Source organism: Elgaria multicarinata, chromosome 7 (assembly GCF_023053635.1).
Source record: "Elgaria multicarinata webbii isolate HBS135686 ecotype San Diego chromosome 7, rElgMul1.1.pri, whole genome shotgun sequence".
Taxonomy (NCBI): Eukaryota; Metazoa; Chordata; class Lepidosauria; order Squamata; family Anguidae; genus Elgaria; species Elgaria multicarinata.
The window spans coordinates 72,858,672-72,886,306 of NC_086177.1; the positions used below are offsets into that span (position 1 = coordinate 72,858,672).

The following is a 27,635-nucleotide window of genomic DNA, read 5'->3' on the forward strand; positions in this document are numbered from 1 at the left end:
AGAATAGAGCCTTTATTAAGACCAATTGAGCAATTAATAATAATTGTTGGGGAACATGGGTGGGAGGGTGCTGTTGCACCATGTCCTGCTTGTTCATCCCTGGCTGATGGATCCTTGACCACTGTGTGAACAGAGTGCTGTACTACAGTAGTCCCCAACATTTTTAGCACCAGGGACCGGTTTCGTGGAAGACAATTTTTCCACGGACCGGGGGGGGGGTGTTGAAGGGATGGTTTGGGGAAGCCAGGCCCCCCCACTCCAGCGTCCTGGCTTCGCTTCAGCTGGGTGGGCGCCCAGCCGAGGCGAAGCCAGGACACTGGGGCGGGTGGGCGGCTTTGGACGGCACGCCCGGAAGGCGTGCCTTTCCAAAGCCGCCCCACCCCACCCCAGTGTCCTGGCTTCGCAACGGCTGGGCAGGTGAGATGGCACCCTGTGCCCAGGTACGCTAGGGGGTGTGTGTAAAAGCAGCTCACCTGCGTGGCCCAGTTCCTAACAGGACACGGACCGGGACCGGTCCATGGCCTGGAGGTTGGGGACCCCTGCTGTACTAGATGGACTCTTGGTTTCATCCAGCATGGCACTTCTTATGTTCTTAAACCAGTAAAGAATTACGGCATATAATATTGTTTGCATACCCCATACCCATTTTATATGGCATCACCTGCTTTAATTTTTCTCTGCAACCGATGCCCAAATGCTTCAGCTTTTATCCTGCTTTATTTTAGTACATATATTCCTTCTGTTGAAGGCAAACTGTATATCCCGTATATACGATGGATATGCATTATTCCAGACTTTAGAAACAAGCTCTGTAACTTTTTACAGAACATATATTAGCATTCCAGATGGAACCAAGCATCAGGATATTGTGCATGTTTGCTTAGAAATGAGTTCCAGGGTGTTTAGCAGATCTTATTTTCAGGTAAATGTTTATAGAGTTGCAGCCTTTATTTTTTATTTTTTATTGGCAACTCTAAGCAACAGTTAAATTTACACCAGAATTATCATCCTGATCATATAATCCCTAAATTTATCAGGTTTTATAAAGTTATCTGGTTTTGGCACAAAAATGGCCAAATTCAAATTCAAGCTTTGGGTATCAGATTCACCATCAAATTCCTCAGGGGACTGTTTGGATTTCCCTTCCAAGCCTCTTAGGGGTTGTTGTGGTAATAATAATAATAATATATTTATTACCCGCCTCTCCCTCTTGATCGAGGTGGGGAACAACACTATATAAAATATAATACATAAAGAGATATTTTGGTATTTCTGCAAGCCTTTGGGTTTCCCCCAAACATACTGATACCCCTCTCTTGTGTGTAGATAGCTGCTGTTTTTGCTAGATAAGGATAGGTCCTTAGAGAATTTATTTGCTATTAGTAGATGTGATTTTAAAATTAGACATTATAGCTGCAGAATAAATCTTCCTCATGAATGCATGTAGAAAGGTCTACAATATGATCCATCCAAATTGTTAGATGGCTCAGTTGTTCCTAAGGCTCTTTAGTCCCTTTGAATTCAGTTGGACTAAAATTGCTGAGGTACATGTAGGTCTTAAGGCAGTGTTTGTGGGTTGCAGTATTGGAAAGTGCCTTCTCAAAACAAATTTGGAGATCTTCAGCAAAGTCGTTGCATTTAAAACAGATACTGCAAGTGTTAAGCCAGCCTTCCCCAACCTGGTGCCATCCAGATATGTTGGACTGCAACTACCAGCATCCCCCAGCCATGCTGGGGGAAACTGGGAGTTGTAGTCCAACACATCTGGAGGACGCCAAGTTGGGCAAGGATGGCTTAAGCCATATTCTGCTGGCATGACCAGCAGTACAAGTATGTCATCTGTCAATATGTGTGACCTTTTCCCTGCTACCGTTATATCATTTATTCTTCTGAGCCATGCAAATTGGGTAAATTAAAAGGTTAATTTCAAGATAGAGAACAATCTAGCTCTTGCACTAAAGATTTTTTTCAATATATTTGAGGTCAAGAGCTTCTTCAGGCGAGCATTTTATCACATGCTCGTGACTGGCCACTCGCTCCTTCTGCTCTTTTTTCTTCTTCAAAATACCACCCGGGAAATCCTATTCTTCTGCCTACAACGGTACTTGCCGCCATTCACTGCTGTGCACATGAGAAACTGCATGATAAAAATGCCCACCGAATGGCCCACTTGGTCATCCCTTGCTTCCTCTTGCTTCCCTATGTGAAGAAAGAGGAAGCTGCTCATCCCTACTGTGGGACAGAAGCAGGAGGCAAAGTGATGGTAGGGAAACTTCCCCTTCTGAAGAAGCTGAGAGGCTTCAGAAAGCAGAAATGGTGAGTGGGCAGGATGCAGCGTGTTCACTCGTTCTCGCTAACTACTCTGTTAAACAAACTAGGAATTGGCTGTGACATACAAACTGAGCCACTGTGTGTCTTTAAAATCCCTTGCTGCTGAGAAGACGGTGAGAACATGTCTAATAGGCCAGTGATGTCTGGGACACAGAATTGGCAGACATCCTGCCCCCCACTCCAGACCTTTCATTTGTCCGTGCTCGGATGTCATAGTTTTTACATAAAGGCCTACTAAATATCTGATGGGAAGTACATCCACTGACCTTTATTTCATTTATATCCCACCAAGGAGGGCAGGGTGGCATACGTGGTTCTCTCCTCTTCTGCTGCCCAACACACACATTTTTATCCTCACAACAACCCTGTGAGGTAGATTAGGCTGCGAGATAGAGAGTGATCCAAGGTCACTCATTGAGTCTTATGACTGAATGGGAACATAAACCTGGGTCTCCCCAGTCCAGTACCCCAACTCCTAAACCACCCCAGCTCCAAATTGAAAAGGAAGGCAAAGCTCTTGATTTCAAGTTGGTACACGCAAGCAACTTTTAGATTCCCAGATAAACTGATGTGTGTTTGCCAACTAAAACAACATCCAACTTCTTTTTAAAATTGTGTAGGCTATTGTTTTAACTGTGAAAACTGAACTACACTTGTCCAGACTTTCTAAACTATCCCATAGGGACTCTGTTAAGTATATTAACCCCAAAACAAAATGCAGTCATTTAACAACCAATTCAAAGGTTCTGAATTATTCTTGGGTGGTGGGAAGAATGGTGTAGACTAGAGTTTATGATTTTTATGTTTATGATTATGGAGTGGAGTATGACTTCGTTGAATTTACTGCGTATATAATGCAAGTACTATTTTTTGATTTGTTAGCTGCCACATACGTCACGTATTTTTCACCTTTCCAGTTGAAAAGGCATAGGCTCATGCCCCCGAGCCTTAGCATCTCATGCTGTGATCATGTTAGATCTTACAAGCTAAGCAGTGTCTGGCCTCACCAGTTCATCACATGGGTGAGAGACCTTCAAAAAGAACTCTGGGTACTGCAGGATGTGTCAGTCGGGTTTTTCTTTTGATGTTTATATTGAGCCACCAACATCCTTTCGTAGTATTTATTATTCCTTTATTATATTTTTAATCTTCCCAATAACCAACATTCTCTGGACAGATTACAACAATCAAAAGATCAAACTATAAATAGTTTAAAAATCTACAAAAATAAAAAATCTACAAAAACAAACAATAATTAAGGAATATGTGTGTTCCTAAGGTATGTTTTTATTGGGTCCCCAATCTAAAGATTCTTGTGTGAAGATCTCAGTGTGCAGGCTCACCTAACAGACGGTTGGCGACTGTCAACTTTGACAGCAATCGGTCTGGATTCAGTTCGTCCCAAAAGCAAGGCAAATGGTACTATCACAACGGACTGTGCAAACCATCTGTATTCAGTGCTACAGCCATGACTCTAATTCAGCAATGGCAACCACATGTGCAGAAGTGGACTTAGCCATTGTTTCCATACATATAGAGCCTCTTCCCAGAGCTGTTCCATCTGCAGAGACCAAGGGCATCACAGTCTCACAGGAGGCAAATGACTTCTTACAAAACATCCAGTTTTTCCATGGACAGGGTCATACCCCCATTGCCTTGGCAAACATGACCGCTTCCTTCAGGCAAACAATCAGCCCAGCATGTCTGGAAGGGAACATACAAATTGTCCTGTCTGGAACAATAGGAGTGCAGTCCTGGGCTGCTCCAAGATGGAGCGTTCCTAGGGCTACTAATCAGAAGGCATTGTGCAACTATTCCCCCTTTTATTTCATAACATATTTTCTTTGGTAAGAGAAAATATGGAAGAAATGGAAGGAAAGCAGGGGAGGATTGCAAGTGGAAGATGATGATGCCTGGACACATGCATACATACGCATGCACGTAAAAATCCATGAAAAAAGCAGGGCGGTGGCTCCATAAAAGTCTAGTCTTGAAGCAGCCTTGGACAGCACAAGAGCTGCATAAAAGTCCTATAGGCCAGGTACAGCCCACATGCCATAGTTCATCCATCCCTTCACTAGGGCATTGCTGACCAAGTCTCTTCCCACCTGTAACATAAAGAGAATAGGAATCTGTTTGGGGGGGGGTGGAGCTTGGAGGGTTTTTGCCAGCTTGGGCCCCGGACTCCATCTCTATCATTCGTGAGTTGGCACAACTCAGCACACAATGAGTTGGGCCAACTTGCAGATTTTTGGGGTGGGTGGGTGGGAATTGGGCAAATCACAATTTGTGCAAAATGGCAACCACCATTTTGTATAAATTACGCTATTTATGGCTGCCATTTTGTGCAAATCATCCTGTGGTTTTACTCAAAAGAACCCAGGTAAAGTTCCTGGGTTCCAGCAACTGTTGCACAGCTTGGAACACTAATGCAAGCCGACCCAGGTCCGTTGCAGGGATCTGTCAGGCCCAAAAAGGGCCAGATTTCCCTGCGATGGATGACCTTAAAGGATAAACATGCTTATCAGCCTTACAGGGCTATTGTATGAATTATTTAGATTAAGTATGAAAAAAACTTTGAACACTCAAAAAGCACTATATTATTGTGGTGGTGGTGATGATTGGTGGGATGTCTCAATTTCCATTACCTTGATTGGAAGGCTATTAGTATGGATTTATAATGTCTGCAAAAAAAGTTGGAGTTCCACAGCATCTATATTAGATGGAGAATGAATACACCATGTCAACACTGTCTTCAAAATGGAACAGCATGAATTCCTATTTTTAAGTCCAAGCTTCTGTTGTGAACAGAATCAGTGATCTCTGCAAACAGGGATTCAATTCAATTATCTCTGGATGACATTGCTTTTTTGAGCGGAGGTTATGCTACCCCCTGGAACAATCTCCATTCCCCCGCTCTCTTTTTTGTGCAATATAATCCAGAGGAATAGCTAGCTGTTATCTGTTAGCAGGACAGGCAAGGGCCAAGACTTCAATTAGGAAATTACAAAGAAGATGGATGAACCTTTCTCACATAGAATTTATGTAGAACTGTTATCTAGAATAAGCCACGGGCTCCTGCAGATAACAACTTCCCACGCTACGTGTTTCAGCTCTGTAGCACACAGTTAATTGAACAGGAGCCATCCTGGGGAAAGATAGGTTCCTCCTCACTTCTCCTTCAGAGCTGTTCATATGGGAGGGTCCATTGGTTAGTGGTAGAGCACCTGCTTTGCATGCAGAAGGCTCCAGGTTCAATTCCTGGCATCTCCAGGTAGGGCTTGGAAAGAATCCTGATTGAAACCCTGGCGAGCTGCTGCTGGTCGGTGTCGTTAATACTGGGCTAGATGGACCAATAGTCTGAGTCAGAATAAGGCAACTTCCTAAGTTCTGTATGGGAAACCAGCACTCAAAAATGTTACAGCCTGCACCTTTGACACTCGTTGAGTCATTTATGTGGTCCAATAAAGCCAACATGGGTTGAAAAACACTTTAATATTAGAACTTCATTAGAAACGGTGAAGCAGCACATGAAACCTTGAAAATTAGAACCATTTATGCTTGCTCCTTTTTTCTGGCCAAGCTCCTGTGCCTAAGGTTTTCTACATGAGGCTGTTAATCCTCATGCTGAATCTGAAATCCAAGCACTACACAAGGGGCATTTTTTCATGCTTTCCCATTACATACCCTCTAGGTGGCACTGTGGTATAGTGGAATAGTGTAAATACACAAGAGGAAATTGCACTTTCTTTCACTTCCAAAATTAAATGCCACATTTTCCCCATAAACAAGAACCCATAAACAACCGTGAGCAAGGAATGGCGAGTGCAGGATGAATTACTCTTATAGATAAGCCCAATGCTGCTAGGACAGGCCCCTGACCTAGCATGTGACCTTGCATGCAGGCTAAGAGGCAACCAGCCCAAGCCATTCACTCTGTGTGTTCTGCTCACGTGACACATATCGGTGCTGCTTTATTACAGCATTTGATTATGTGGCCCTGGATCCAAAGTCCCGCAGTTAAGTGGGCTTTACTTCCTAGTAAGTTTGATTAGGATTGCAACCTCAGACAAGGAAACGAGGTATAGGGGAGAAGATAAGGACACAATCCGGTAGTAGCCTGATGGACAGGCTCACATCGTGTTACGTAAATCAGTGTTACTCCATAGCTATCATGTTTAAATCATAGTGGTATGGTACAGTGTTTCATATGTATTTAATTTGTCAGATATGGAGGATGAACCAGCTCACTAAGCTATAGCAATATCTTTTCCTACCATTTATTAATCAATTTAAGATGTAAACATATGGATATTTATACAGAAAACAGTCCTGCAACTCTCAGCATTCCCCAGCCAGTATGGCTGGCTGGGGAATGCTGAGAAAGTAGGACATTTCTTGTCTAAACCTGCATAGGAGCACATCCTTAATCTAAGTTGCCCAGACTACAATATTATAGCAAGTAAAAATAAATATTACTATTCATTCAGAAATCCAGACTGCTATTATCCACTCTTTTGTCAAAGAGATGTCAAGAATTTATTGGCTCAGATCAGTAGTTGTGTGTGTTTTTAAATCCATATTCAGATGAAAGAAACAAGTCTGGAAGGATTTAAATAGATGAGACTGCTATGTACATATTGAACTGTTGCAGTAACACTCATATTTTTACTTGCAGTACTGTATAATCCTATGTTCACTATGACATCTGACCCTGACCAGAGTAAATGAATGATAGAATTTAATTGCCTTAGTACTAGTGTCGGACTTTAGACTTACAGTCATGTGAGTCTGAAAGCTATATCAGATTTACAGTGCAAGCCTATGCCCTATGCATATTATTTGGAAATAAATTCCATAGTGTTCAATGGGGCTTACTGAATTTACTAAGTAGAGACTTGGCCATACTTTCCCTGTGTTCTCAAACATTATACAATGTTCACAATCTTAACACATTAAATTAGGCTCATGTGTGTTATAAATAAAGTATGTTTAGTATTAGTGTATAGTAATACCATACACCACAAGATGTGGTGGCCATCACCACGTTACATCTTGTGGTAGTGAATTCCATAGTTTAACTATGCGCTGTGTGAAAGAGTACTTCTTTTATCTGTCCTGAATCTCACACCAGTCAGCCTCATCGGATGACCTCGGGTTCTAGTATTATGGGAGAGGGAGAAAAATGTCTCCTTATCCACATTCTCCATACCATGCATAATTTTGTACACCTCTGTCAGGTCTCCCCTTATCCTCCTTTATTCCAAGCTAAACAATCCCAGCTGTTGTAACCTCCCTCACAGGGGAGATGCTCCAGCCCCTTGATAATTTTAGTTGTCCTTTTCCGCACTTTTTCCAGCATATATATATATATATATATATATATATATATATAGTGTGGTGACCAAAACTGCACACAGTATTCTAAGTGTGGTCGCACAATAGTTTTGTATAAAGGCAGTATGAGACTGGCAGTTTTATTCTCTAATAATGTCTATCACAGAGTTTGTCTTCTTTACAGCAGCTGCACACTGGGCTGACATTTTCATTGAGCTGTCCACCACAACCCCAAGATTTCTTTCTTGGTTAGTTAGTCACTGCTAGCTCAGTTCCCATCAGGTTATACTTGAAGTTGGGGTTTTTTGTCGCAACATGCATCACTTTACACTTGCTTACAGTGAACCGCATCTACCATTTGGATGCCAACTCTCCGAGCTTGGAGAGATCCTTTTGGAGCGCCTCACAATCCCTTTTTGTTTTAACCACATTAAATAAAATGGTGTCATTGGCAAACTTGGCCACTTCACTGCTCACTCCTAATTCCAGATAATTTATGAATAAGTTGATTCCTGTTTTATCTGAAAGCAATAACAAAACACATTAACCAGCAGTAGTCAGAGCTATGCAAAGAAAAGGAAACTGAAAGAAAACAGTGTACAGATAATTAGTTTTGTTTGTTCAGCTTCAGTATTGCAAAGACTTTCCCAGCAGGCTGAATGTTTGTTTACTGTAAATTAGACAGCAATATGGTGCGTTCACTGTGTATTTAAACTGAAAATATTAAGAAAATAATGTCCAGAGCTGAGAATGATAAATGCATGAGTTCATTGTGTGGGGAATTCACCCAGGTTATGGTAACCTGAGAATTATCAGGAGGTATATACTGCTTTCTACCCGCCCGACAAAAACACATTTCACCAGTAGAGCTTGAGGGTCCAATGTCAGTGGGGGCAGCAAATACGCTCTGGGTTTCAGTCAGAACTCTAATGGAGGTATCCAAGGTGCTGCTGCTTTGGATGCATGAATGTAGCTGTTGCTCAGGGTTCATCAGCTTCTCAGCAGCCCTGGCTAACTTATTCATGCTTTGTTCTTTTTATGCTATTTGAACACACTACATTACTAAACTACCCAAGATATTTTGCTGCATGAAGCAGACCATCAAATGACACCACCACCACTACCCCGGTCACCCTTGGGTGCCCAGTATCAAGCCCAGACAAGTTTTTTTGCACTTTGAGCAGAAAATTTCAGAAGCACTTCTCTCTGCCCCTAGCAACAGTAATAACTAAGAATGTTCTGCCCTTTCATGACACCCCAAATCTGCCCATCTGCTTGAATTGACTGCCTCACTCTGTCTAATGTTATGGATGGCCTTGTGGGGTGGCCCTGAACTACACCAGTTCTAACAATCCCAGGAGCCTCTTCCCTGTTTTTGATACTGTACTAAAGCTTGCCCCTCCATCTCCGCTATCTTCTTCTGCAGTTTTTACTCTGGGCCTCATCACTTCCTTTCTCAATTTTTTAAAATAAGTTTTTATTATGAGTTTTTATCAAAATAAAACAAAAAAAATGCTAGTGTAACTACATATTTCAAAGGCCTAAGTTTCAAATATTACGTTCTAAATAAAAACAGAGTAAATTGCACATAAACTTCAATAAAGACAGACCAAATATCCAGGTACAAGTCCATCTCCTGCTTGCAGGTCCCTGGCCGATGGTTGGTTGGCCACTGTATGAACTAGATGGAGCCTTGGCCTGATCCAGCATGGCACTTCTTATATTCTTAAGTCCATTCATAATTGACACCTATATAACACTCTTTCAAATGTAGGTAAGTCAAATGTAGGTAAATGTAGGTAAATGTAGGTAGGTCTTCAATCCATTGCATTATAGGTGGTGAGCTTTTATCTTTCCAATGTTGTAATATCAATATTTTAGTAGTTAAGAGGCCCCAAAAATCCACTTACACTGACCATGTGTTACATTCCAAGAAGCAGGTATATAAGATAATACAATTTCTCAATTAAATAATTGAAGCTAGTGCCATCTTGATCCTAGCTGCTTCCACATCAGGTGTTTATTCTGGAATTGCCATTCTTTGTTTATCCATCTTTTATGGGGTATCTATGTAATGCCATCATCAAATTGTTTTCCCCCCTGTGTTTTCTCCATGGGTTCTCAATTTCTTTTGAGAGCTCACAAAATCTAGTGTATGTGTTTTAAAGAATGGAAGATAATCTTAATGCTGCTCTTCTGTCTTTTTAAAGAGGTATGGTTTTGATTTATGCAGTGATGTTTTGGTCAGTTTAGATTATTGCGTTCCTGTAAATTAGTGATTTATTGCATGCTTATGATTGGCAACTTACAGAAGTTTACAGGCCTATCACATGACATCGTCAACGACCAGGATGTCTCCCATAGCATCCCCTGGAAATCCCACTATAAAAAGAACCATTTTTAATGTGGCAATATCCTGAGAAAAGTGGGATCTTCCACCACTAGATGGTGCTGCCTTGATTGAAATGAATTTCCGCCCATGTAATATAGCCCCATAACAAGCATGCCAAAGAAGCATAAAACCCTGGGTAAGCATTTCCCTTTTGTCACACCTTCACTGTTACCTTTCTGGCCAGTGCCATTTTAGCAGCATGTCTGTTTTTTAATCAGTCTTTTAATTTGTGCTAAAACACCTTTTCTCTTATACACACACACACACACACACACACACACACACACACACACAAATGCAAACAAGTTTTAGCAATAATTTTCAAAATGATTAAAAGGCACAATTTTAGCAGTGTGTTTATTTATTTTAATCATTTCTATCCTTGCACTAAAATATTGTCAATCTTACATGAAAACGATTAAAATATTCCGACAATAGTGTTTAAATAAAGTGGTCTTTTAGCACAAATAAAAAATTGATGTAAAAAATTAACATGCTTCTAAAATTAAGTGCTTAGTTGCATTGTCACCCCCCTCCCCATGCAACATGTAGACACAAAATCAAGACACACAAAAAGTGCAATAAACCTGTCGTTTGGAAAGTCAGTTGCAATTCCTCATGATTACAATGACTGCTAAAAGATGCCAATCTGAGATCACCCACTATGCCCTCTTGATTCCTGATTGCAATTTCCTCAGCTATTATCTTTCCCTTCTACCACATCATCAAAAGCCCTCTTCCCACGGTCTTCAAACATGCCACCATCTCACCCACCCTCACAAAAGCCTCCCTTGAACCATCCTTAGCCTCTAACTCCCAGTCAATCACACCTCTTCTCTTTTCCTCCAAACTCCTCACTCATACTACCTTAACTTTGTCACTTCTCATCCCAATCTGGCTTCTACTCTCTATGCTCCACTGAAATGATCCTTCCTAAGATCACAGATGATCTAGTGCCCAATCTAAAGATTTCTACTCTGTCCTTGACCACTTGCTGTGGCCTTTGATACAGCTGATCACCCTATCTTGCTTGATTTCTTCCATGCCTTAAATTTTCATTGCAGCTCTTTTCTCTCAATCCATAAGATAAAGCTAACACTTGTATTTTTTGCCTGTGTAACTCAGTAAAATGTCACATATATTGATGTTCTACAAGACAGCAACAGTAATAGTAGTAAAGATACAACCCACCACCCTCCTTGTGGGGAACCATAAACAGAGATGAAATTGTCAATTAATATTGCTAATCAGGTCTAGTGACCCTGATGAAAGAATAAAAGAGATTGTGACAACTCCAGGTCAACTTACTGATATCAGTGCTGGTGTCAATACAGCCTCAGTAGGGTCAGGATTTAACCTAAACAGTTGTTTAGGGCCCTGATCCTGTATTTCTTACATTATGTCCAACCCTTGTCTTCTCTGTTTAGTAGGCTACATAAACAGAGATTATTAATCATCACTTCCAAAATATACCTTTTACAAGAGTGCTTTTCCAATAAGAGCAAAGTTCGCTCATCCCTACGTAATGAAGGAGGACAACAATAAGATGATGGTGGTGTGAATGCAGGAGATGCCTGTTGGATTTAAGGGAATAATACTATGTTTCTAATTAAAGCAATTAAATCATTGTAGTTATAGGAATTGTCAAAGAAATTATAAAATGTCAATCCCCATTTGATACACATTCACATGCTGATTCAATGAACCTGTTGTGAGTTTTGAAACATGTGTGCACTATTTAAAAGTAAACAAGATTTTTAAAACTCCCAGTATTTGATATTAAACTATTTGATATTAAAGTACTTTCTAGAGTACTTTAAAAGTCTATTATTGTCCTCTTCTTGTTCATCCTCACCATTTTAGAGATGTTCATAATATTGTCCATTAAATGAATTCTACAAATAAAACTAATGAGATGATATTCACCTTGGTGGCAGGTATAATCATAGTATTGGTATATGAACTGTGGCAGGTATGATGTGTTCCCAGATATATCATAAACCAACCAACCAATATTTTTCTTGCAAACCTGCAATTTACATAGGAAAGAAAGATCATAGAATCATAGAAAAGTTGAGTTTGAAGGGACTTATAAGGCCATCGAGTCCAGCCCCCTGCTCATGTAGGAATACACATTAAAGCATACTCATTGAGCTGAATTATTTGTGGGTTTTTTAGAAGAAGTTATTTTTACTGACTTTTTCCAGAGTTATTTTTTTCCAGAGTCTTGCTTAAAACTGACACCTTCTATGTTTCCCCTTTATATCACATATATTTATGACCCATCACTTCCTAAACATCCTTATTTAGCCCATCCGTCTTTTGGGAAAGACACATTTAGCTAAATATATATTTATATGCTTAGAGCTAACTGTTGGAATTACTAGATACTATTATGCATATTCATTTGTGTTGACCCATTTAAAAAAAATTGTATTCATTCTAGCTTTGCATCCCATTGAAAAAGTCAATAAAATAATTATTGAACAACAACAACCACAAATAGTGGTGATATTTAAAATGCTGGCTGTTCAGCAGTGGAATGGAAGCTGCTGGCGGAACCAGTTTCCCCTCCCCTGCACCACCCCATGCATCCCTGAAATTCCAGAGCAGAATTTGGTGGTGCACAGATAGCTAAATGCTAGAGGGGAGCCAGGGGAATTTCTCTTTCACTAGTGGAAATCTAGAGCTGTAGAAGCCAAGCTCCAAGATGAGAATCTGAATGTTGTGTTTCTCTATGGCAAAAATGGCAATTAGCAAGAAATCACACATCAATTCTCCGCCCCCAAATTACAACCCATACTTCTATCACTCCCATATTTTTATTTACATTTAAAATCACTGTTTCCCACATCATGCTACTACAACCAGACAAATCTAGCCATAGTTCTAAACAACCTATGGGAACTAGCATAGAGGCAAGCGTCGGATTGTTCTGGAATTCAAAGTAGCCCTTTCTGTCTCCTGCTCTCCAGCAGTAGTGAAGTTGAGCATTCATTTCAAATGCACATCTCCCATACTTCCACACAGCTCTCATGGCAAGGGAGTCATTGCTAGCATGAAGTGCACTGGGGGGCAAACCAGAAAATAATATGCAATGGTTTAAACTCAACAAATCTCTCTGTGTGGCCATTAACATAGAAAGAGTTAATGTAAACAGAAAATTAGAAGAGAATTAGAAGATATTTTACTTGGGAATAAGTCCCACTAAGTTAAATGGTGATTACATCTTTGTAAGTGTGCTAAAGACTGAAAATGGTAGACATAAATTCAGCATATGGCTATTTAATATTTAACACTATTTAATATATTATACTATTTTATATATACACTTTTATGGTCTTAATAAAGTCCAGTTCAAGTCTCTGGTACTAGTCTGGAGTTCTTCTTCATGGGTTATATCCAACATTAGTCAAATTTATGTCCCATTCATTTCAACTGTTCTACTCTACATAGGACATAGGTCTCTTCTACACCAAGCAGGATATTTCACTATGAAAGCAGTATATAAAAGGCAGGAGCCACACTACTGCTTTACAGCAGTATTGAAGTGCACTGACAACTGTTGGGGCCCATTGTCACATACTGCTTTCATTGTCACATACTGCTATATCCTGCTTGGTGTGGCTCCTGCCTTTTATATACCGCTTTCATAGTGCAATTTCCTGCTTGTTGTAGATGAGGCCTAACATTGGATACAACCTGCTCTCTCCTACAAATTCATTTCAGTTGAGTTCACTTCAAATTCATTCCAATTTGATCACATTCTTAATCAGAGGTCAAAGTGTGCTGAACAGGAATCCACAGGCCTTCCATGATCTGAGCTCTTGATCCAACCACCTTTCAGGCAACCAGCTGCAAAGGAGGACATTGCACTGTGACTGTTAAGAGTGGCTTACACCGCTAGAGTTCAAATCTCCACTGGCTTATTAGATGACACTGGCTTATTAGATGACTTTGGGCCAGTCATTATCACTTAGCCTATCAGTAATTTATCTCTCAGTTATGGCAGGGGCTAGGTGCAATTAATTTATCATTGCTCCGGCTCCACGGCCCGAGGGGAGGGGCGATTCACCCCGCCTCTGCCACCTTTGAATCCTGACTGAAACTCTGTGCCTTTAACAGCCAACAACATTTCCTCTGGCATGGAGAGGCAAGAGATAAGCAGCCACAACAGGTGATACATCTGTTGAATTTCTGCTTGGCAGGCAGTCGTTGAAGGTGCTGAGACTCTGCCCGGGAAACCAAACCAAACCAAAGTGACCAATACTCTCCAAGCTTTCTCTGAAGCTTGGGTAATTTTTTGCTGCGCCGCCAAATGCCTGCTGCGGCCGAGGCGAGCAGAGGCCTGCAGCGGCCGCGATTGCCCGCCAGGTGGCGAGGCGTCCCGCCAATTCCGTGTCACATGAACCTACTACGGTTCAAAGGCGTCCTCGAATGACCCCGCCAAGCTCTTGCCTCCCTTCTGCGCGTCAATGGGAGAAGAAGCCTTATGGCGCCTCGTGTCGCTGCCGCGGCTGCAGCAGAAGTAGTAGTAGCCCCGACGGCCGCCGCCCGTGCCAGCAGAGGTGGGTTTCTGGGGTAGCGTTTGCTGGGCATTTGATTGCACTCGTGATGGCGGCGGCTGCAGCTGCAGCCGAGACCAAACCGCGCTGGGCGGGAGAGCGGCTGCAAGAGCTCAGCCGCGACGGGTGGCGAAAGCAAGCTCCACCCTGCGCGGGCGGGCAGGCCGGCAGGGCGATAGTGAGCGCTCGCTCCCGCAACAAACTAACGGAGCACCTTGCTATGGTTTGTGTGGGGAGGAGGGGAGCGGGATAGGCTCGGCTCTGCGCGGGTTAGGAACTCTTAATCCTGGCTGCAGACGGGGGCGAGGCTCCCCTCCCCGCCCCGCCGGGTGTCTCCGCCTGGGTCTCTCCGCCTGCTCCTAGATCTCGGGCTGACACGTCAGTAAGGAAACGACCCCAGGCAGCAAAACGTCCAGCGAAGACTCGAGCAAGGGGAGAGGGAGACTGAGATAGAGGGGTCCAGTGGTGCAGACTTTACGGTGCCACAAGACTCCGTGTGTTGCATGGGTTTAGGAGCCCCCGGAAGAGGTAAGTAAGTGCGATTCGGGCCGTGGAAAAGGAAGGAGAGCTTCGGCGATTGGGCGGTATAGAAATGTAATAAATAAAAATTTGGGAGATGCCGCCAGTTCCGTTGAGAGCTCTCTGCACTGCAATACAAACTTTTTTTTCTTTTCTTTTTGGCCTTATAAAGCAAGAGGAGTGTAGTAGTTGGTGGTTGGAGAACAGGATGGCCCTGGAGGTTTTAGGCTGCATTCCTATCCCCATTGACCTGGGAGTAAGCCCCATTTAATGTAGTGAGACTTCTGAGTAGAACACGTACAGGATCGAGCTCCTAACATCCTAGAAGAAGCCACTGGGAGTTGAGTATGGATATGTTTTTAATTTTATGCTGTAACTGGAGATTAACTGCCTATCCTTTTCCTCTCCTGGAAGTCCATCTCAACTAAGACAAGATTTCCACAGGGCTTAATTTTAGTCCCTGGGAATCACCAGGAGGACTCAGCTGCCCCCATCCAGGGGCATCTGGCTTCTTATTCTAGGAGAGAGTGAACTCGAAACATATCTTCCTGTCACAGCTGTGTAACTCCCTCAATAGTTAGTGATTTTTTACTCAGGCTGTTTTACTCTTTACTGTTCCACAAGCCCATTCCTTATATATTATGAATTATAACTAGTGTGTTTCATTATTGTTATTGTTATTGTTTTAATTTAGTAGTTTGCTCTTATTATGTGGTGTTCTTTCTTCTTGCCTATATTTTTAGCTTTTGTTTCAAAATAAAGGTTTAACAGCAAACAAAAAATAAAAAGTAGCCCATTACCTATGGTAGCACTCCTGATTTCCAGACGGCAAAAACTGTCATTTTAAAAATTAACTACTATTTAGTCATTACCACGCAAGCATTTGCATGGAGAGACTTTGTGATATAATATGGTGTAAATATTTAATTATTAGTTGTAGTCTTTGTGCAGTCAAGGAGTATAGAGAGCAGGGATGGGGAAACTCCAGCACCAGAAGTGTACTATATATAGTATAGGGAAGTGCTGTTAGAATATTTGCTAAAGAGTTAAATAATTGTTCAATTCTTTAGTAAAGTATTTAGGCTTTCTTTGCTGGCTCTGTTTACTTGTCTGTTCTAAGAAATAAATTGATGTACAGAATGGGGAAAGAGGAGATAATCCTAAAGGAAGCCCACTTTCCATTTGAATGAAAATGTAAGATTACATTTGGTGAACTTTTATCTTGAATTTCCTGCCAGTTTGGTTCAATTGATAGGCTTATCTAAACCTGACCATATAAACCCATTGTTTAATCAACTGTACAGCAACTATGCATTTTTCCATATGTCTTTGTGAAAAGTTCCCAATAGTAACTGTATTTCCTGAAAAAAGGGTGGTGGTGAACTGAATAAAAGGGAAATAACTAAACAAATAAAACACCAGCTATTTAGAGAGAAGTTTCTTCGAAGATGCTTTAATGATTTTGTAAAGCAGAACATATAGGCATGTCCATCCTGGTTTCATTGAGTCCAGTTTCTACTTGGTGAATGCTTATTTTGTCATTTTCAGGAAAGATTGTACTTAAACATTTCCTATTTCTTGTTACTGGGCTTTGTTTGATATAACCCTGACCCTCTGGGATATTACTTAGTGGCCAAATGCTTGCATGTTTGTTGGGCTGCATTGTGTTAATGTTAAAGACTTGGCGTGCCGTCTACCAGGGCCGTTTTCTGTGCAACTCAGTTGAAATGAATAGACATAAAGGAGCTACAAAAAGGTCATTCAATATTTAATACTGCCCTTCAGTACAAGGATTTCCTGGATGGTTAACTATGATAATGATGATAATAAAATACAAACAAGATAGACACAGATCAGTTAATAAGTATCCATACCCACAAACTTCCTATTCTGTCTACAGATTAAAAACATCCACCTACTTCCAGCCTCTAGAAAACGGAACATGTAAGAGCAGTTTGAATGATAACAGTTTGAACTTCTGACACTTCTCCCCTCCCACTTCAGTTAACATAACCAGATCTGAAAAGATTTTCTTATTCAAGCAGCTCAAAGGGCCTGAGTACAATATTTGGGGAGGGGAATTGGAAAAATATGAAAAGTCTGCTCCTGAGGCTTATTTACTAATGATCCAAGTTCCTTGTTAGGCTGAGAACAGAAGACAAATTTGACAATTTTTATAGTAGCAAAACTGGAGATTAATTTGGAGATTAATTTTAGGTGTTGCAGTAACAGTAACAAGAAACCAAATTGGATAGCATTACCTAGTGGTCGGATTCAAAAAGTAAAAACATGACATTGTTCTGGTGTGGCGGAGGTGTTGCAATGGCCTTGAAGATAGGATATTTTAGGTATTGAAGTTAGCATACGTTCTACCACCACAACAGCAACAACCCCACTATGTTAAATGCTGCTTAGCTCATAATTCTGGTATCTGTCATCTGCTCATGCACACACTCTCTCACACTCAAACACACATATACCAAATATTCCAGCAAGCCAGCCCTTTATAGATTTAGGGTTGATCTTAAATTTAAATGGCCTTAGGTGCAATTAACTCTAGGTAGGACTGGGCTGCAAAAGTGGAATGAAGTTACCACCATTAGATTATTGTTTACCTCCAGTGAATTATTTCTAGCCAATTCTTGGAGGGTGAGTCAATCTTTCAGCTCTCTAAGAGTAAACACAGCATTTACCTCTTGATAACATCTTCCAAGGGACAGAATATAACATAGCTGGTGATATCCTGGGAAGTGTTAAATGTGGTTTTCGCTAAGAATTTCTTTTTTAATGGGGAGGGGTTAAAACATGAAGCTGAATAAAACTAATGGCACAATTGCAATGTTTCAGTACTCAGCATTGTCAGATTTTGAAGGTACTGAATCAAAACTGAGATATGGATTTGGTCTCTTTCTTATGAGAGATGGCTCCAAAGTTCTCTACCCAATTAGCATGGAGTTGGCTTTAGACTTAGGATAAGAACTCTTAAGATGAAAACTCTCAGCCACTCCTAGTATATCAGAATCCATATTCTGTCATTGAATGTTGTCTGGCCATTTGGACCTGCTCAGTTACCGAGCGTCTCTTCATGCTTGATTAATGTTCGAATACTAAAGATCTCCATTGTTGTTATTGTTTTGAGCTAATGTCTGACTTTGTAGTAAAATATACACTGTAATATTCTGTATACTTTCAGAGTGGGGTGGTAGGAAAATGCAATATCAAGGAATATGTGTGGGTATTGGAAAGCTAAATACTAAGCTGGGTATTATTACTGCTACTTATCCTTAATATTAAAGTTACGAATGTTAAGTGCTTTGCAGTTGTTCTTGTCATAACAAAATTATAAGGTAGATTATTTTTATTCCCATTTTACAGATGGGGAATTAAGGTAGAGGGAGGGTAATTTACCTAAGACCTCTCAATGACTGGGTTCACATGTCATGATAAGCCATGGTGGGGTCCCAAACCATGTTAGTGTTAGCATAGCTTACCATGACATCAGTGTGAGTTATTTTCCATCAACAAGGCACCCTGAGAACCAACGGCTTGTAGTAGGTTTGTTGAGGATTCTCAGAGTGGCTTGTCATGAAGTTCGAACCTGGTACTGTAGCTTGAGCAAGCAGCTACAGAGCCACTTGGCAAGTGTGGCAAAGAATCCTGTGCCATTCTTTGCAATCTTGCCAGTGATCCATCCTCCCTTGTCAGTGACCGCCTCTCTACCGATGCCCAAACTGCACTCTGGAAAGACCGTCATTTGTTTGTCACCATGCCCCCCCATGTCCCTCAGAATTGCCCAAATGGGGCTGTATGATGATGGGGCCCCAGTCTATCACAATTGCACAAGAGCACAGTTGTGGTTGTCTGATATGTGTAGTCTTGCCTGTTCAATTTACTTGTATGTCCAGCTGTCAATGGGCGCACCAAAGTGGAGTAGTTAGGTAACATACAAGAATATTGACAAGGAAAGACTGTGTATGGGCTAACTTGCGCACAATTGAGAAGGATGTTTGTCGGGGAGAGAGAAAAATGGTGAGACAGTGCACTGGAGAATATAATATCTCCCACTTAGCAATGTACCCTTCCTATTAAGTGATGAACTGACACTTCTCAGTGTCCTCCTTTTCAACACTTCCCCCGGGTCTCTAGCAAGTCCAGAAAGGGGAGTTATTGGCTTCCCTCCCCGCCCCCCCACTTTTTGCAGCTCCTTCTCAGAGCACTTACTCCTGTTGTGCAAATTCCCCTCCATTTACTTCCCCACCTTCTCTTGCATTTTTCTCCCTTTCCCCCCAGTCCTTCACAGCTGTGTGCAATTTTGCCTAAATGCAGTCTTGTCTTGTCAATTTCCTACTCCACTTTGGTGCTCCAGTTGACAGCTGAAACATACAATGAATTGACCAGGCAAGACTACAGGTATCAGATAGCCGCAAGTGCACCCTTGCACCCTTACAATAGACTGAGGGGGGGAGGGAGAATAATAATAAAAAGTACAATCCCATTTGCACAATTCTGAGACACTGAAAAAAAGGTGACAAAGTGCCCTGAAAAGGGGTAGCAATCAGAGCAGGAAGGTTGCAGGGACGAGGAAACAAGATGAGCTGTGCCACAAAGGACACTGGGATATGTGCACTGAGTGGACTGGAGGCTGCCACTCATCTTATCTATTGGGAATAATGAACAGCCAACCCATGGTAGCTTATCTTCCAGAGTGGCTTAGCATTACGTGCAAACCAGCCTAATGAATTCATGACAGAGGCAAATCTAGATCCTGGATCTGAACTTAGGTTTTCATTCACTGGATTCCAGTGGCTCTGCTTACTCACCAGGGAATAAGCCCCATTGAATACACTGGAACTTACATCTGAGTAAACATGCACAGGATTGAGCATTAAAAGAGAGCTGACACCTTTTGTAGGAGAGGGAGAAATTATGTTGGGATCAATTCCGATACATGGAAGAACTCCCTGGGGAACTGTGGTTTCCAACAAACTTGCTCAACTTATTATATGGCTGGCCAGACGTGATTGCAACATTTTTCTGTTTTAAAAAAATTGTGACATGATTTGGAAGTGAAACAGAGTTGAAAATACAGAAGTGTCAAATCTTGAGGAAAAGACCTTAAGAGGAGCAAGAAAAAATTCTTGCACTGCAAGGGGATATTGCAGATTATTTTTATTATATGCAGTTAGGATGGCTCTTTAGGTTTAGTTGTCACATGGAGGGCCAGTGTAAGACATCTTCCTTCACAGTGGCTGCATCGTGCAAGGATCCTGAGGCTTACCTCTTTATTTATTTCCCCCCTTTTATTATTAACAAAACAGAACAAAAAATAAATTGTGAAAAAGAACAAGAACACATATATAGGAATATCTTATGTTGCAGAGCGTGGTTGCATCTGAATAATGCACACTGTTTTAATTGCATTCCAGCAGCCTTTGCAACGAATCTTGGTGCCTGCAATACCCCTAAAAAGACATTGCTGCCTTTTAATTGCTTGAGTTAGAAGTGGAATCTGTTATACAAGTTCTGTTCAGCTGCTGTTATTACTAGGGGTCCAGAGATGCCCTAATTTCTTATGTGTATCTTACTTGAAGGATCTAATAGATCAACCATTGAACAAGTTGCTAAATTTTTGAATGTTATTGTAACTAGATCTTCTATGGTATTGTGACTTAATTTTAACTTGTAGAGCAATGTATTTTATTTTTATGTAGTTTTGCGCCTTGCTGGTGATCAGTTGACCATAAATAAACTATGTATGTATGTATATAAGTACTTGAGTGGTCATCATGCACAATATCACCCCACATTTCCTTTTTGGGCCCATGCGCACAGCATGGCTGACACTTGTTGACAAAGGAGAAGAGGGCTATGGCAGACTTTGGTAGACTTAGGCTACAAGACTGACTTTCCAAAGACTAAAATACTTGTTTAGTTTTTTGTTTTTTAAAAAAATTTGTGGCTTCGAGATTTGTCAGTCCACTGTTCTGAATCTTGCCTTGGGTTTTACCAAATGCTGCTTTGGGTATGTTTAAAAATAAATGTGTAGGCAAACCTTGTAATAAAGCTTTTTCTTGGTGTTTTACCAAAACAGGTCAAAAAACAAAAACAAACCCTTATGGTTGTCTTAAGAGTCATTGAACTTAAAACAACAAAATCCCTTGACTCTTTGTGCTGAACAATACTAATATGTACTGTAGTCCATTTCATGTTAACTAGAATATCAGTTTCACCTATTTCTCATGTAAAAATAAAATTTTATTCCTCTCTTATTTGCTTAAGTACAGTTGAATAATTTGGCCTACTTAAAATCTGCTATTAGATTCATTGAATAATGCTAGATAAGGAATGAGGGAGTGGTCCCGAAAGGTACAGTCCCCAGGTATCCAATGAGGGGGAAAGACTTGCTGTGTTCCAAAGAGAGGGTCATATTAATAAGGATATTTTTTTTCACCTTAGTTATACAGGCCACCTAGTAATTCTAGGTAAAGGATCCTGCTGCTCAGTTCACTGACTTCAGGTGACCATTTCTACCCATTACAATGTTTGAGTCTCTTGATCCCTTCCTCACCAGGTATTTTGATTAAGGCTGTTTATTTATTTATTAGATTTATATACCACTTACCATATTTTAAAATATCTCTAAGTGGTTTACAAGAAAATTAAATACATTAAAATGCAATTAAAATACATAATAATTGCTAAAATATTTGTAGAAAACAAAACCAATACAACACTGTAATTACTAACAAACTGGGCAGCACAGTCACTGAAGGAAAGCCTGGGTAAAGAAATGGGTCTTTCAATGGAATCTAAAGTATGCTTCAGTTGGCACCTCCCAAATATCAGGGGTGGGGGGGGGGCGGGGGAGGTCATTCCATGAATTGGGTGCCTGCTTCCTGGTTGCTGCGAGATGATAGTCTGCAGGTCATGGTACCACCAGCAAGAACTCCGATGATCTTAACGATCACAACAGATCTGTATTGGGGAAGGCAATCTGTCAGGTAAGCTAGTCCCAAGCCAACAGCAAAACCTTGCACTAGGCTTGACAGCTATTGGATAGTCAGTGCAGTTGCTTCAATATGTGCCACAGCCAGGTATTCCACTCAACGTTCTGGCTGCTACACACACACACACACACACGGATGTTAAGCTGAGGACAATGTATATATTGCTAATTGGGCTCTTTCTTCATTCGAGCAATCCTTTATCCAACTGACATGTGGTAATTTTAACTGAGTCCTGCATTAGACTGAATGTCTAGTGCTACTGTGTGGGAAACCTGAGTCTGTTCATGAGGGGAAAGTATCACACTGATCCTTACACTTGGCAAAATGGTTGGCTTCATGATGATGGACTATAATTCCCATCATCCCTGACTATTGACCATGCTGGCAGGAGCTGAATGCAGTGGGAGTCCAACTATATCTGGAAGGCCAGATGTTCCCCTGTTTAAAAGATTTTAAACATTCTTGTTAGGACCAGTGATTTTGATGCTAACATTTTATTGGGGTCATTCTGCCTTCTGCAAGAGGAAGGCACCTTCTGCGAGAGGAAGGGCTCCACCTGCAGAAGGACCCGCCACCTGATTTTTGGGGATCCCTTTCCCACCGCATCACAGTTCATCCCATTCAAGAGGGTCTCCTGAATCTCCGTGTAACATTTTCAGGGGGTGCTATAGATTTGAAGGTACAAATAGGGTGACAGAGCTGGGAGGGACTGTGGAAACAAAGAGTGTTGAGAAGTATGTCAGTGAGAATAAAAGAGAATTACTTTAAAATTTTGTGGAGGTGGTACCTAACCCCGATTAGATTGAATAAGATAAATAATCAGCATTCAGCAAATTGTTGGAGAGGTTGTGGGGAAAAAGGAACGTATTTACATATGTGGTGGGAATGCAAATATGTACAAAGATTATGGAAGATGGTGTTTTTTGAAATTGAAGAAATAGTGGGAATGAAAATAGAACAAACACCAAAAATTGCATTACTGTCACTATTTGAAGATTTAAAATGTGGAAAAGAAATTAAAGAATTGATATCGAGTTTGCTGACTGCAGCACGATTGATGGTAGCTAGGAACTGGAAGATTCAGGGGGAATATTCTATTGAAGAATGGTATAGAGAAGTTTGGGATATAGCTATTAATGATAAATTGACTTGTAATATTAACTGGAGGAAAGGTATAACCAAAATAAATGAGTTTGAAGGAATTTGGAAACAGTTCCTAATATTTGTGTTTTCTAAGGGAAGTGGGAAACCGCCAGCGGAAGAAAGCATGCGATTTTGGAAGCAGGAATAGATCCCGAGGTGGGGGGTGCACTTATATGTTAAGAATGGTTATATTGTATGATAGGATAGGTTATAGTTAATATGTACTCAATATATATGTATTCAACATTTATTAAAAAAAAAAAAGGAACGAGGGGCCCGCGAAGTCCAGTGAGGTTGATCCAGCGTACATTTGGCTCCAACCCATTACTTTTAAGCAAGGAGTAGTATCCAGCTGTTCCCCAACACTGACACTCATGATGTTGTGCTTGTATAAACCAACCCTTTCACAATGTAACTAGCAAAGGCAATTGGGAAAACCAGGTGATTTACCCCTGAAACTTGACGTATTTGGCAGGTGTTGGTTTATGCTAATACAGAAGTGCAGTAACTCCAGCCCATAGGCCTAATTCAGCCAGTGCAAGCTCTTGGGGTCTTAACCCTGCCCCCTGGAGGAATCCCCGCAGAGAGCATTCCCTTGCTGCTATCTCCAGTCTTGCTGGCACTGGGGAAAGCAATCGCAACGTCACAGTTGGATATTACCAAGTGTTTTTGTGGACAGATATAATCAATTGCCTTTGTGTTTGGTTTGGATCACTAGGCTTTTGTGGTGGATGACGTTATGAAGGAGAAGAAGGGCTTATGACTGTTTGAGGAAGAGGTGAAACCTGATAAGCATAGGTGTTTCCACTTTTTCCCTTAGCTGTTAATAGAATGGCATCCCATTTGTTCTTCCGTTATACAGTGAAGATATATATTCCATAATTCTGCTACAGTAGAGGACCCCAAAGTTTGCCTGAGGCTCTGGATTAATGCAGCCCCACCCCAAATGGCTACATGCTAGGCAGATCCAAAGCCAAAATGGGCTGTGTGAAAGTACACATGCTGGAGAGAATAGCAGTGAAATAGATAATGAGCTGGAATGCAGATGAGGAAAGATGGGAAGAATTTCTGGTTTGGAGCCACATCTGAATTGTTAAATCCACCTAGAAAAACAAGAAGCGCCCTTCTGCGAAGAGCTGTAATGGGATAGAAATATTTCCAAATATACTATTTTGGCAGCTGGGCATAGACAGGGGATAAGAGTCTTTCCATAAAGGAGGAAAGCATGGCCTTAAATACTTCAAACAATTAATTTTCTAGCAATTAGAACTATTGACTTTTTGTGGCAATACTAAACAACTCCCTATGGGAAACTGGAAATGTTTGAAAAATAGCCTGTATAAACATAGGATATTATGGGTTCTGCAAAGGCAGGGAAATGGCCTGGGTAACCTTTTAGTTCTCTTCTGTGATGTAATTCTGTATTTTTCTCATTATATTATAGTATAAAAATGGGGGATAGCGTCCCCAAAATGAATTATAGTGTATATTCCCTTGAATGTCCGTGTGCCGTTAATTCTTTTCATTAAAAGCAGTTGATATCGCTCCAGAATTTCAGATGACATATTTTGGAAGTAGGTAAAATGCTAAAAATAAGTATAGAGATTTGGATCAGTTGCAAAACTACTCTTCAAGTGAATGTGGATGGAGAGGGACACAGGCATCTTGTTCCACACCTAGGCCAGAGCAATAATCAAGCATTCATTAATGGCACATGTATCAGTGATCCTGCTGTTGTGCAATACAATAGCATGGGCATCTTTAGTTTTTCATCTGTAAGAGTGCAGTGCAGCCTACACAGAGATCTGAAGCTTTTATCCCCTATGCCAGGTGTTTCAAGGAATTATGGCGTAGGGTGTTCAGTGGGCAGGGCCTTCTGGGGAAAAGAAACAGGCTAGACCTCAGAAGAATGTAGTCAAGTATGATATATCCTGAAGTGTTTAGTAACTCCTTCCCGAACTTTTCTGTTTGTTTAAGCTCCTTCCAGAAGCGTAATATGGATCACACCCTTTCCTTGGTTGGCTGCACAACCCAGACATAGGATCATCCCTTGCCAGATAAAGGGGCAGGCGAGTAGATCAATGCCAATGCATGTGTGACATATTTTCAAATCTGGATGCAAATAAATTGTGATAAGTTTGAGTTTATAAAATAGAGTGAGTACTGAAAATAAACACAGGGCTTCTCAACTGTACATTGTGACATGAGTTTCTGTAATTATAAATGCTTCCAGTTTCTTAAAAGTTTACTGCTCTTTGGTTTTTAACTGGTGTTTTTTATATGTGTAAAATTATTATTATAAAATTAGTCTGAAAGGCGATTCAGAAATATTTTAAATAAATAAATACTATGCCAATGCATTCAGCAAGTATCTAACTACGTCCATTTTTCCAGGGGATTTGGAGAATTAAGATATGCACGCACACACCGTAAATCATTTCCCCAAACGACATGTACACTGAGAATTGATTACTGAATTGGATTAACCTATGATGCCATTTCTGATTATATATAACTTAATTTAAAAATGGTTGCTTCTTATTCTTCTCTTTCCCATTTGAACGCTGAGAGGATTTTGATGTGCAAAGGGGCTCTTGATATGTCCTACTCAAGAGTGGAGAACCACTTTCAGCTTGGGGGCCAAATTCATTCTTAGAGGAGATCTTGAGGGCTGTATTCCAGTGCGGATGAGGCTGACAGTAAAAGGAATGGGCCAAAAATACAGAAATGACGCCATGTAGTGGCTTGAAGCTCTTGCTCTAAATAACTAAGCTAGGAAATGTATTTGTTTATTATTAATATTTATATACTGCCTTATCTGCTAAAAAAAGCCATCAAAGCAATGTACAACAATAAAACCCAGCAACAGTAAAAACAAGAAAATTAAAAACAGTAAGAACATTAAAACTACACAATTTGAAAAGCCAAATTGAAAGAGTTGGTCTTTAACCCTTTCTGAAGTGAGGGCCATTTGTAGTTCTTGAGAGAGTGCATTGCATTCCATAGTTTGGGGGCAACACAGGAGAAAGCCCTTTCATGTGTGTCTGACAGAGGATTCAGGGGGTAATGATACCCTCAAAAGGGCCTCTCCTGGAGATCTTCATAATGAGACAGGCAGTCCCTTAGTTATTATTATGTATTACATTTATACCCTTTTTCCTCTTGAAGGAATCCAAGGCGGTGTACATAATCCTTCTACTCTCCGTTTTATCTTCACAACAACAATCCTGTGAGGTAGGTTGAGCAGAGAGTATGTGACTGGCCCAAAGTTACCCAGGGAAAGATCTACAGAAGGAGGATATAACACTTTGAAAATGGTTTGAAAACATTATATGGAATGTGACCTGGGCCCGAACAGTTGTCAATACCATTATAAACTGTTATCTTGCCCCAGTGAACTTCCATGGCTGAGTGGGGATTAGAACCCAATCCAACACTCTAGCCACTGTACCATACTGGCTCCAGTTCATAAGCCATTTAGGGCTTTAAGTGTTAATATTAACACCTTGAGTTGAGCCCGGAAAGAAATTGGTAATCAGTGCAGGTCTTTCAGGCCAGGTGTAATACATGCACTGGTTAGCAGCCTAGCTACCACGTTTTGCACCAATTGAAGCTTCCAGGCAGTCTTTAGGGGTAGCCCCATGTAGAGTGCATTGCAGTAGTCTAAATGTAATATAGCCAAGGCATGGATAACTGTTGTCAAGCCAGACCAATTCAGGAAGGGTTGGAAAGTCATTTCAATGTTTCAGAATGGAGAAAAATCACACCAAGCCCTGGTCGGGAATTGGGGAAAGCGGTGGGGCCAAGGAAGGGCATGGCTATCTGGAGGACCCCGAAGGGCTTGAGTGGGACCCCAGGAGGGCTAGATTTGGGCCCTAGGCCTGAAGTTCCCCACCCCTCTCTTTCTACCTCCATGTACAATTCACTTTGTGAAGAATTGTAATTTTAGTCAGTGGGGATGGCTTTAAGGTATGATTTTAGGTACGATTTTAAGGAAATAAACATTCCGTAACATACAGTGGAATTAAGAAAGCATTAGCATGACTGTTGAGAAGAGGGCAATTAGTATGTCACCACTTTTCTGCAATTCATCAAACTGATATGAAAATATTTTAATCTGTGATGATACCCTGCACAATCACTTGAACCATGTGTGTATGTGTAGGGGGGAAACCCCTGTCTCAATTTTTTAAAGACGGGTTGTTGGTATGTCGCATGCTAGATGAATAGGATTCTTCATACAGTCATTTACTTGCCAAACACTGATGTATTTGAAAACAAAGACTTTCTTCAGAGCAAAGTTTAGGCTGGCATGGCTATGAATCCCAGAATTATTCTACA

At 41.0% G+C, this 27,635-nt stretch overlaps 1 protein-coding gene across 2 annotated transcripts in view; it reads left to right on the forward strand.

Annotated features, from left to right (window-relative positions):
• Window positions 1-14,855: 14,855 nt before the first annotated feature.
• SGK3 (serum/glucocorticoid regulated kinase family member 3) overlaps window positions 14,856-27,635 on the forward strand; it is a 78,452-nt gene continuing 65,672 nt past the window's right edge. The window contains exon 1 of one of the 2 annotated variants that reach the window (XM_063130803.1): window positions 14,856-15,153. The gene's annotated coding sequence lies outside the window, so the exon portion shown is untranslated. The remainder of the gene's footprint in view (window positions 15,154-27,635) is intronic. The other variant, XM_063130799.1, reaches the window with a different exon arrangement.